The 11,046-nt window shown below is 41.6% G+C and overlaps 1 long non-coding RNA gene across 1 annotated transcript; it reads left to right on the forward strand.

The window, feature by feature from the left end:
• Window positions 1–1,694: 1,694 nt before the first annotated feature.
• LOC309530964 lies at window positions 1,695–7,848 on the forward strand. Its single transcript, XR_014218990.1, has 2 exons — window positions 1,695–3,616; window positions 7,375–7,848. It is a non-coding gene; the product is annotated as an uncharacterized lncRNA (long non-coding RNA).
• Window positions 7,849–11,046: the final 3,198 nt, after the last annotated feature.

Consider the following 11,046-nt stretch of genomic DNA (forward strand, 5'->3'; position numbering starts at 1 on the left):
TTAAAGCTCTTGTTCTCTCCTTTTGAAAATCTGGTTTATAAAGCTCCTGTGACTGGGATAGGTTTGGTTTTGTTCGTTTGGAAAAGCACACACCACCCGGGCATGGCTTCCTGCTCCTATCTCCGTGTTGCCTGAAATTGCAGCATATCTAGAGGAAGGGTGGCAGCTGGGTGGCTGAACACCTGTTTTGCATGTAAAAGGCCCTGGGTTCGAATGCTGGCACCTCCAGGTCGAGCTGTCAATGACCCCTGTCTGAAATTCTAGAGAACCACTGCTGGTACTTGTAGACTTGGGATGGGAAATCTGTGCCCCCTACAGATGTTGCAGGACTTAGAAATGGAAAAGTCTATCAACTTTGGTTCTCCCAGGAATGGAGATATGTTTGTGCTGGGTACAATCAACCTCACATCCCTCCGGTCAGCAGAGGGCAGGATTGAGACTAACAGATAGTCAGGGGGAAATGAACTTTGTGGTTTCCTATTGAATTCCCAAGCTCTACCTTTCTGTCTCTCGTCCTGCATGAAGCAGTCACAAGAAACTATTATTATTATTATTATTATTATTATTATTATTATTATTACCTGCAATTTTCCCTGATAGGTACCCAAGGTGGCTTACAAATAAAAATAAACACAGCAAAAATAAACAAATGAGGGGTGTTAAAAAACAATTATACATTAATAGAAAATTGTGTGTGTGTGATTTATTAAAAACATACAGACAATCACAACGAAAACTGCATGGCAATCCGTCCCCAAGAGCCTGTTGGAACAAGAAAGTCTTTGCCTGCCAGCTGAATGACAGCAAGGAGGCAATAGTAGAAAATTTTAGGAAAATAAGACAGTTGTGATATGTTCTGACTGATGAAGAATAGTGCGCTATATTGAATATAATTTGGACCCATTATGGGGTGACTGGAAGTCGTTATAGAAGTTATGTATGAAGAAAGTAATTTATCTTCCTGGCAAAGTGAATTATACTTTTTTGTTGACTGTTTGCTTTTTAAACTCAAAAAAGCATTTAAAAAGAGGGGAGGGGAATGATAGCAGGGAGGGAGCCAGTTTAGCTTCTCTAGGGAGAGAGTTTCAAAGTCTCGGAGCACCCACCAAGAAGGCCCTCTCCCTAGTGGTGTAGCTAGCCCCTCAGGTGCCAGCGTGGTGCGTACACCCTGCAGCCCAGGGTGGAGCATGCTCCTGCCAACCTAGCAGTTCGAAAGCACACCAGTGCAAGTAGATAAATAGGTACCGCTGCAGCAGGAAGGTAAACGGTGTCTCTGTGCACTCTGTTTTCTGTCACGGTGTTCTGTTGCACTGGAAGCAGTTTAGTCATGCTGGCCATGTCTCTGGACAAACACCAGCTCCCTCGGCCTGAAAGCAAGATGAGCGCTGCAACCCCATAGTCGCCTTTGACTGGACTTAACCGTCCAGGAGTCCTTTACCTTTTACCGTACAAACTATTAACTAACCCAATTTTGTTTTATTAAAACAAGAGTTTGTTGACCAAGCTCAGAAATGCTTCAGGACCCAAATGCACAAGCAGGTCGTCACCTCCTGCCTTTATGTACGCTGTATATTATTATTATTATTATTATTATTATTATTATTATTATTATTATTAACATGCCATCCTCTCCCAACACATGTGCAACTGTGGCTATGGATGGAACTATTACAGCTACTATAGCTGCAAATAGCATCTCATGAAAATTCTAACCACCCTTAGAATCAGACATATTTGGCAACAGGAAAATAATGTTTTGCTGTGAATTGCCCATTGCGGTCCTCTGTGTTCTGTAAGCTTTCTTTCTTTCTCATCATTATTGAGATGTATCCTTCCTCTCATTTTAGCCAAGATCTTAGCTATGAATAATTCATTGTTATCAATTTGGACACTTACATTTTAAAAATGGAAAGCCTGCATATAGCCTCCAGATTAAATCGCATTAAGAATAGTTGGGTGAATATCTTATTTAACAAATTAGCCTCTTCTCCCACCATAAGATGTACTTTCTGAGTTAATGACTGGGCATTTTAATAAGAATGGATGTAATTATTTTACAGTCTCTGCTCTTTAGAGACCAGCATCCTTCATTTTCATGTACAAAATCCTCTGGTGTGGGAGCATTATTGGAACAGAGGGTTTTTAAAAAAGTCACAACGCATGCCTATAACTTAGGGGGAATGGCCTTTCTTGGAGAATAAATAACACATGGGGGGAAAGGGTGGTATTAGAAAAAGCACTGAGCCTTAAAGAAATGATAAGAGTCATTAAGTGTTATTTTCCCCCTTAAACTCCTTTGCTGCCACTGTCTCTGATTTTTTCAAGAAGAAAAATGGGAGGGAAAACAGGCAAATGAAGGCAAGAAACAGAAACACAGGAAGTTGGGTGAAGTTCGGAACTGGAAGCACAGGAAGTTGGGTGAAGGTCGGAACTGGAAACACAGGAAGTTGGGTGAAGGTCAGAACTGGAAACACAGGAAGTCGGGTGAAGGTCAGAACTGGAAACACAGGAAGTCGGGTGAAGGTCGGAACTGGAAACACAGGAAGTTGGGTGAAGGTCGGAACTGGAAGCACAGGAAGTCGGGTGAAGGTCGGAAATGGAAACACAGGAAGTTGGGTGAAGGTCAGAACTGGAAACACAGGAAGTTGGGTGAAGGTCGGAACTGGAAACACAGGAAGTTTAGCACTGGAAGCACTCAAACTCACCTCCTTGATCAATTGTCACTGTTACAGAAGAGAGGCAACAAATGGCTGTCATTATCTGGTTCTCAATCCACTTGCACTCTCTTGAACACAAAGAAGCTCATCCCACAAGGAGAGCTGGCCCAAGGCATTTTAAGATTTTGAATGATAGATTTATTTATTTTTAATGCCACAAAGATTAGTTCTCATACCAGGGCTGGTGTTGATAGATGGCATGTCTGGGCACCTGACAAGAATCCCCCTTCACCATTGCAACCTGCTTGTTCAGCTACCTCCCATTCTGGATCAGAGGAGATAAGCAAGCAAAGAATTGGGGAAGGGGCAATGTGGGGAAGTAGCTGCTACTGCCTGCTTCAACATTTGGGTCTGTCTGGCAAGTAAGCTGGAGGTAGAAATGATGGAGGCACTGATGACAATGAAAAGTTCACTGAGATGGGTGTGTGTGTGTGGGGGGGTGCTTATCGGTGATGTCTTGCTCAAGGGCACTCCCAAGATCTGGAGCCAGCGCTGGCTTATGCCCAAAATGCCTGTGACTTTTCCATAACAATAATGGGAAGATTTTATTTCTTCTTATTAAACTTCTAAATGGGCCAGAGGGAGGAGTGGGGGTGAGAGGCAATACAATTTAATCCTTTCTCTCTTTTTTGCCAGTCTGTTAAAGGTGTGTGCACTCTTTAACAGCCCTTTATCAGTGATTTCTTTTCATACTTTACCCCTTAGCGTCCAATAAAATCTTGAAGCAAAATAACACACAAAGGGCGGAAACATGCAGGCAAGAGATATAAAAACCGCGGCGGAAACTAGCCTCCAAGACACAAGATTATTTAGTTTACAGTATCATAAAATATTTCTCATGGGCATGGAGAGGTGGAACAGCTCTATAATACTGAAGAGGAGAGAAGAAAGAGAAAGAAGTAAATATTCCTAACACAGCTGCAAAACTATGATGGGTCCAAATTTGTATTTAGGGACCAGCTTTCTTTTTATCATCATTATCTACCATATATTTTGGAAAGCTGTTCATTTGCTATATGTTTGGGCACATCTTATGATACTGTAACTAAATTTTGCATGATTGGTCCACATTCCAGTATAATTTGATGCCATTTTGAATCAAGATGGCAAACTCAACTTTTCAAAACTGCACAGAAACACTGTGTTGTTGTTGTTGTTGTTGTTGTTGTTGTTGTTGTTGTTGTTGTTTTCTTGGAATTCCCAAGCAATGGTTGGAACAAGGCTTCTGGTGATAAATATAGTTCCAATAATATAAATCATAGAATCATAGAATCATAGAATCATAGAGTTGGAAGAGACCACAAGGGCCATCGAGTCCAACCCCCTGCCAAGCAGGAAACACCATCAGAGCACTCCTGACATATGGTTGTCAAGCCTCTGCTTAAAGACCTCCAAAGTAGGAGACTCCACCACACTCCTTGGCAGCAAATTCCACTGTCGAACAGCTCTTACTGTCAGGAAGTTCTTCCTAATGTTTAGGTGGAATCTTCTTTCTTGTAGTTTGGATCCATTGCTCCGTGGTCGCTTCTCCGGAGCAGCAGAAAACAACCTTTCTCCCTCCTCCATGTGACATCCTTTTATATATTTGAACATGGCTATCATATCACCCCTTAACCTCCTCTTCTCCAGGCTAAACATGCCCAGCTCCCTTAGCCATTCCTCATAAGGCATCGTTTCCAGGCCTTTGACCATTTTGGTTGCCCTCCTCTGGACACGTTCCAGTTTGTCAGTGTCCTTCTTGAATTGTGGTGCCCAGAACTGGACACAGTACTCCAGGTGTGGTCTGACCAGAGCAGAATACAGTGGCACTATTACTTCCCTTGATCTAGATGCTATACTCCTATTGATGCAGCCCAGAATTGCATTGGCTTTTTTAGCTGCCGCGTCACACTGTTGGCTCATGTCAAGTTTGTGGTCAACCAAGACTCCTAGATCCTTTTCACATGTACTGCTCTCAAGCCAGGTGTCACCCATCTTGTATTTGTGCCTCTCATTTTTTTTGCCCAAGTGCAATACTTTACATTTCTCCCTGTTAAAATTCATCTTGTTTATTTTTGCCCAGTTCTCTAATCTGTCAAGGTCGTTTTGAAGTGTGATCCTGTCCTCTGGGGTGTTAGCCACCCCTCCCAGTTTGGTGTCATCTGCAAATTTGATCAGGATGCCCTTGAGTCCATCATCCAAGTCATTGATAAAGATGTTAATTGATAAAGACAGAACCCTGTGGCACCCCACTAGTCACTCTTCTCCAGGATGAAGAGGAACCATTGATGAGCACCCTTTGGGTTCGGTCAGTCAGCCAGTTACAAATCCACTGAGTGGTAGCATAGTCAAGACCGCATTTTACCAGCTTCTTTACAAGAATATCATGGGGCACCTTGTCAAATGCCTTGCTGAAATCAAGGTAGGCTACATCCACTGCGTTCCCTTCATCTACCAGGCTTGTAATTCTGTCAAAAAAACGAGATCAGGTTAGTCTGACATGACTTATTTTTCAGAAATCCATGCTGACTATTGGTGATCACAGCATTCCTTTCTAGGTGCTCACAGACTGTTTGCTTAATGATCTGCTCCAGAATCTTCCCTGCTATTGATGTCAGACTGACTGGGCGGTAATTATTTGGGTCCTCTCTTTTCCCCTTTTTGAAAATAGGGACAACATTTGCCCTCCTCCAGTCTGCCGGGACTTCGCCTGTTCTCCAGGAATTCTCAAAGATGACTGCCAGTGGTTCTGAGATCACATCTGCCAGTTCTTTTAATACTCTTGGATGCAGTTCATCTGGCCCTGGAGACTTGAATACATCTAAACTAGCCAAATATTCTTGTACTATCTCCTTAGTTATTCTGGGCTGTGTTTCCTTTGCTGAATCATTTGCTCCAAATTCTTCAGGTCGGGCATTGTTTTCTTTATCGGAGAAGACTGAGGCAAAGAAGGCATTGAGTAGTTCAGCCCTTTCTGTGTCCCCTGTTTGCATTTCACCATCTTCTCCTCTGAGTGACCCCATTGTTTCTTTGTTCTTCCTTTTGCTACGAACATACCCATAAAAGCCTTTTTTGTTGCTTTTAACCTCTCTAGCAAGCCTGAGTTCATTCTGTGCTTTAGCTTTTCTGACTTTGTGTCTACACGTGCTGGCTATTTGTTTGAATTCCTCTTTGGTGGTTTCCCCCCTTTTCCATTTTTTGTACACATCCTTTTTTAATCTTAATTCAGTTAAAAGTTCTTTAGATAGCCACCCTGGCTTCTTTAGGCACCTTCCATGTTTCCGTCTCATTGGTATTGCCTGACGTTGTGCATTTAGTATCTCCCTCTTAACAAACTCCCAGCCATCATGAACTCCCTTTCCTTTTAGTATTGTTGTCCATGGGATCTCACCCAGCACTTCCCTAAGTTTTATGAAGTCGGCTTTCTTAAAGTCAAGAAATTGAGTCCTAGTATGCTTGGCTGCTCCTTTCCGCTGTATAGTAAACTTCAGAAGAGCATGATCACTCGCGCCTAATGATCCTTCCACTTCTACCCCACTAACCAGGTCATCAACATTGGTTAGGACCAGATCTAAAATAGCTGTTCCTCTTGTTGCTTCTCCCACTTTCTGGACAATGAAGTTGTCTGCAAGGCCAGTGAGGAATCTGTTTGACCTTATGCTCTTGGCTGAGTTTGACGTCCAACAAATATCTGGGTAATTGAAGTCCCCCATTACTACTATCTCCCTTCCTTTTGCATGCTTGGCCATCTGTTCCAGGAAGGCATCATCTATGTCCTCCGTTTGGCTTGGGGATCTATAGTAAACTCCCACAATGAGGTCTCTGTTATTCTTCTCTCCCTTAATTTTGACCCAAATGCTCTCACTTTGGCTTTGAGGATCTAAATCTTGGATCTCTTCACAGGTATACACATCCCTGACATATAACGCCACTCCTCCTCCTTTCTTGTCTGGTCTGTTTCTCTGAAATAGATTGTATCCCCCCATTATTACATTCCAATCGTGGGACTTATCCCACCAGGTTTCAGTGATGCTTCGAAGAGTGATATAAAGAAAACCACTCCAGAATCACTATGCAAATTTTAACAGAGACAAGAGAAGGGGGGAAAGTCATGGAAAATAGTAGGCAGCTGAATTGGATTTGAACAGGCCGAATAAGAAGTGGGAACAGAAAATAGAAGGAGCAGTTGCTTTCATGTGCCTTGTGTTCTCTCTCTCTCTCTCTCTCTCTCTCTCTCTCTCCCCCTCCCGCCCTCTCTCTCTCTCTCTCTCTGGGAGGTAGTCTGAATTGACTTACTCAGTCATGAAGTTCACTGGGTGACCCTGGGTTAGTCATTGGTTCTTAGCCTAACATACCTCACAGGGTTTTTGTGGAGATTAAATGAGTTCATTGGGGGCAAAGGTGGCATATGTGATAAATAAATATTTTTGGGGGGTGGTTTGACCGTTTTGTTCTCTATGCGTTCAGATGCCTCTTCAGATATCATCACCAAACTCAGCACAAGCTTTCCCAAGGTGGAGATGGCAGTTTTTGTTAATGTTGGGATGCCAGATGCCATTTTGAAACAAGATGGCGGTCTGAAAATAGCTCCAAAACTCACAAATCATGTTATCCATTTTTAAAAATAATAATGATGATGATGATGATAAATATTCTTATTGGTTTCTTCTAATTCCAGGGAAGTGTTAGGTGCTCCCTGCTGATAAACAAAAAAACCAGCACTGCCCATAAGAGGGTTAAATCAGAAATGCCAGGAGTCCTTCTGTGAAGCTGGCGAGCCAACAACTTGTCTTCCAACAACTTGTTTCTGGCTATTGTGTTAAGAAGGACCTTTGATTCCTTGTTCACTCCTGAGCAACTTTAATGAAGGTTCTGATGTTAACTCTCTTGGATCCAAGTGTGATGTCATCTCACTTAGCAACACCAAGTCAGACCCCAAAGCCAAGATCTGAGCGTTCCCTGATTCTTACCCTATAAAGGTTCTCCGGTGTGCTCTTCACCCCTAAGAAAGAAGACCCAATCAATCCAAAACTCATTTATTTCACAGCAAGTCACCCAGCTCCTGCTGAGTTTTAGGAATGGAAAAGAATTTTAATTATAAAGAAGAAATGCTTGTGGAACTTTGAAAATTAAACTTGGAGGTGCTTCCCTCCCCTTTCTCCCTCAGCTTTCTTTTTCTTTTTAAAGAGGTAATTATAACAAGTTGAAATTTCATTAGATTTATTGGAATGGTCCAGTTAGATGCCTTTGCAGGAAATAAGGAGATCAAATTCAATAGAGTCACGATAAGTCGTAACCAGAAACCAGATCTGACAAAATGGTAATCTTTTAAACAAACAAACAAATAAAGCGCCACACTTTCAGAGCAGTTAACAATTAATGTAAAAACAATACAGTTAGCCATAAAATCAATAAAACAGCAGAGCAGGCAGCATATAACTCATGATCGATAGATCCATATGAAAGAGCAGACAAAATGTATCCAATGTCTTAAAGGGGCTAGATAGACCCACTTTAAAAATCTTTGGTAAGGAAGGATTTCAATTTTGAAAATGAATCAGCTAGAGCCCTGTTCTTGTTCTTGGGTATTGCAGTGCCAGTTACAGGTCGATTATTAGCAAAATAGATTTTATTTTAAAAATAATAATCATAGAATCAGAACTGTAGAGTTGGAAGAGACCCCAAGTGTCATCAAGTCCAACTGATGCTTAGTCAGAATCGCCTTTCTTGTAACTTGAACTTATTGGTTTGGGCCCTAGCCTCCAGATTAGGAGAAAACAAGCTTGTTCCATGCTTCACATGACAGTCCTTTAGATTATTGAAGACGGGCATCACATCTCCTCTCAGTCTCCTCTTTTCCAGGCTAAACGTACCAAACTCCATCAACCGTTGCTCATAAGACTCGGTGTCCAGATCCTTGATCATCTTGGTCACCATCCTCTGCATATCTGAGCATTCCTGCTTTTTTGTTTGAAGACTTGCTATTTGAATATGAAGCCACAAACAACTTGGGACCAGAATACTTCTAGGGGTGCCTTGCCTTACACTTGGTTACTTCAGTCCTGTCATTGAAAGTCTACTCAATATTGATCCAGAGCAGAACTCCAAAGTATAGTTAGGAGAGTAAGAACTTAAACACATTGCAGGATTCCCTAAAAAATTAGACCATAGGCGATTAATATTTCATCCAGCAGAGCTTTATTGCTACTGAAGGCAAGTGAGCATAATGGTCACAAATCCAATACATTCAGGATTGGCCCTTCCACAAGAAATCCAGTTGCAACAGACTTAACTTAAACTTACAATAACTTATAATAAGTCTAAACCTTAACACTATAGTATACTATGTACAGAACACCACACCAGAAGGAAAAGAGATAGAAAATGAAAGTGAAACTCAGGCTCTTTCTGGCCCTACTTTTATAGTCAGCAAGACCTTGATAGAAAGAGATAAGAGAATCAGTTTAAGCCAGCTTCTCTGAAGGAATAACCCAAACATCATGAACCTTCGACTTGCTTCGTTCACACAGAGAAGCTTCCAGAAGCTTCCAGAACCCTCTTGAATTAAATAGGAAAGATCTCTACACATCAGATCAATACTTTCTGCACTAAGAAATGCAAACTGACAAATCCTTGGGAGTGACACTCTTAGTAGTGCTATATGCTACTGACATTTGTCTTACTTCCACTAAGACCAGGTCCTTCAGTGTGATTTCACCTGCCCGTAGCAATTGACTCACAATGACCACAAGGAAGGCATCTGTCTTCCCTAACTGGGTGACCAAGCTACATTTGATGTAGTCAGCTGATCTACTGGTTTGTGATGTAGGTTGCATCTGCTTTATGAATATAATTTTGTTGCTGATGATATGATGTTCTCTGCCATGATATTTACTGATGATACAGATTTTTGATTTTTTTTTTAAAAAAAACACCCAATAAAGGAATATCAAACACCAGAGGAGTGGGAACACATTGAACAGCTCCAGCCTTTGTACAACTGTCTAAAGCAAAAGCTGTGCACAAAAGGCTTCCATGCAGCCTAGACACATGCACAATTGGTGCTCTGAGAAATGTGGAATTATTTGCATGTACAGCTATATGGATGCAGGCTCCATCAATACAAATGGTTGCACTCTTTTCACGAAGGCTTGTCACATCCCAGCTCCCATGTTGACCAGCATGGGGGCAAGAATGCCCAGAAAGGGTTTTGGTTGTTGTCAAATCCAATTCATGTAGAGAAGTCTGGATGAAGTTTGTAGAATAAGCCTAGCCCTGTCTCCCCATAACACCAATTTTGCTTTTATGAAGAAATGGAAAGGAAGCATGATTTGCCTGAGATAGGGAAGGTAGTGCAGGATGAAGCAATGACATTACATATAGAATTGTGTAGTTCTACGCAGCATGATAGATAGTCCCGTTATTTTCAGGTCCACCATGTGGTCATTGAGCTATTAAGGAAACAGTTTGAGTGAGAGAGCAAACAAGTGATGAGGTCTTAGTTTCTGGAAGTACATCAAGAGGAAATTATATGAAGCAGTTTTTTTACAGATTTAGATAAAAGGCCCAGTGTCTTTATCTGAGGAAACGCCAAGTTCTGAGGAGAACCATATCAGAGGAGATACGGCACTGGATGGTTTTAAATGTTCCTGAGGTAACTTTGTGTATGGATCTTATAGAGGGCTTTTAGTCCTGTTCAGATGGTATCTTATCCAATCTGGGTTGTCCAATATATGTAACAGTCAACGATACCTGCTGGAAATGTGGTAATACTGGAGCAAATTTGCTCCATATTTACTGGAAATGTCCTAAGATTACACACTATTGTATATCAGTTTGCGAGCATGTTGGAGATATGGCTGGTAATGTGCTACCCTTGTACCCATTAGTAATTTTTTATTATCATTATCTAAAAAGTACAGTTGTACTGGAAGTTCTGGAGATGACTAGACACTTTTTAAGAGCAGCTAGGAAGATAGGATCTATACAGGGAGGAGGGAATTCTATATCTACTATCTATGTCAGAATGGTTACTATGGGTCTGAGGTATGGAAGACACTGTAGTATCGTCTTTGCCCACTCCTGATGCTCTCATCAAAGAGAAACAAAAACATTGCAATTTATTAAACATTAACTCTTCCAATAAACCCTTACAATTCTACACATGTGCAGGCTTTGCTCATGTTGGCCACTGTGATGATTTGAGGGCCTAACTATACATGACACTAATTGCATAGCTTGCAATCATGTCATCCTTTTTTCTTGCATTCAGGAAGAGGGGAGATTGTTATCAGGACTGCAGGAGTGTGGAGAGGAGAGCTTGAAACCTTTGCTTATCCAACGTGATCTT

The sequence above is a fragment of the Podarcis vaucheri genome (genome assembly GCF_965113315.1).
Source record: "Podarcis vaucheri genome assembly, chromosome: 4".
Lineage (NCBI taxonomy): Eukaryota > Metazoa > Chordata > Lepidosauria > Squamata > Lacertidae > Podarcis > Podarcis vaucheri.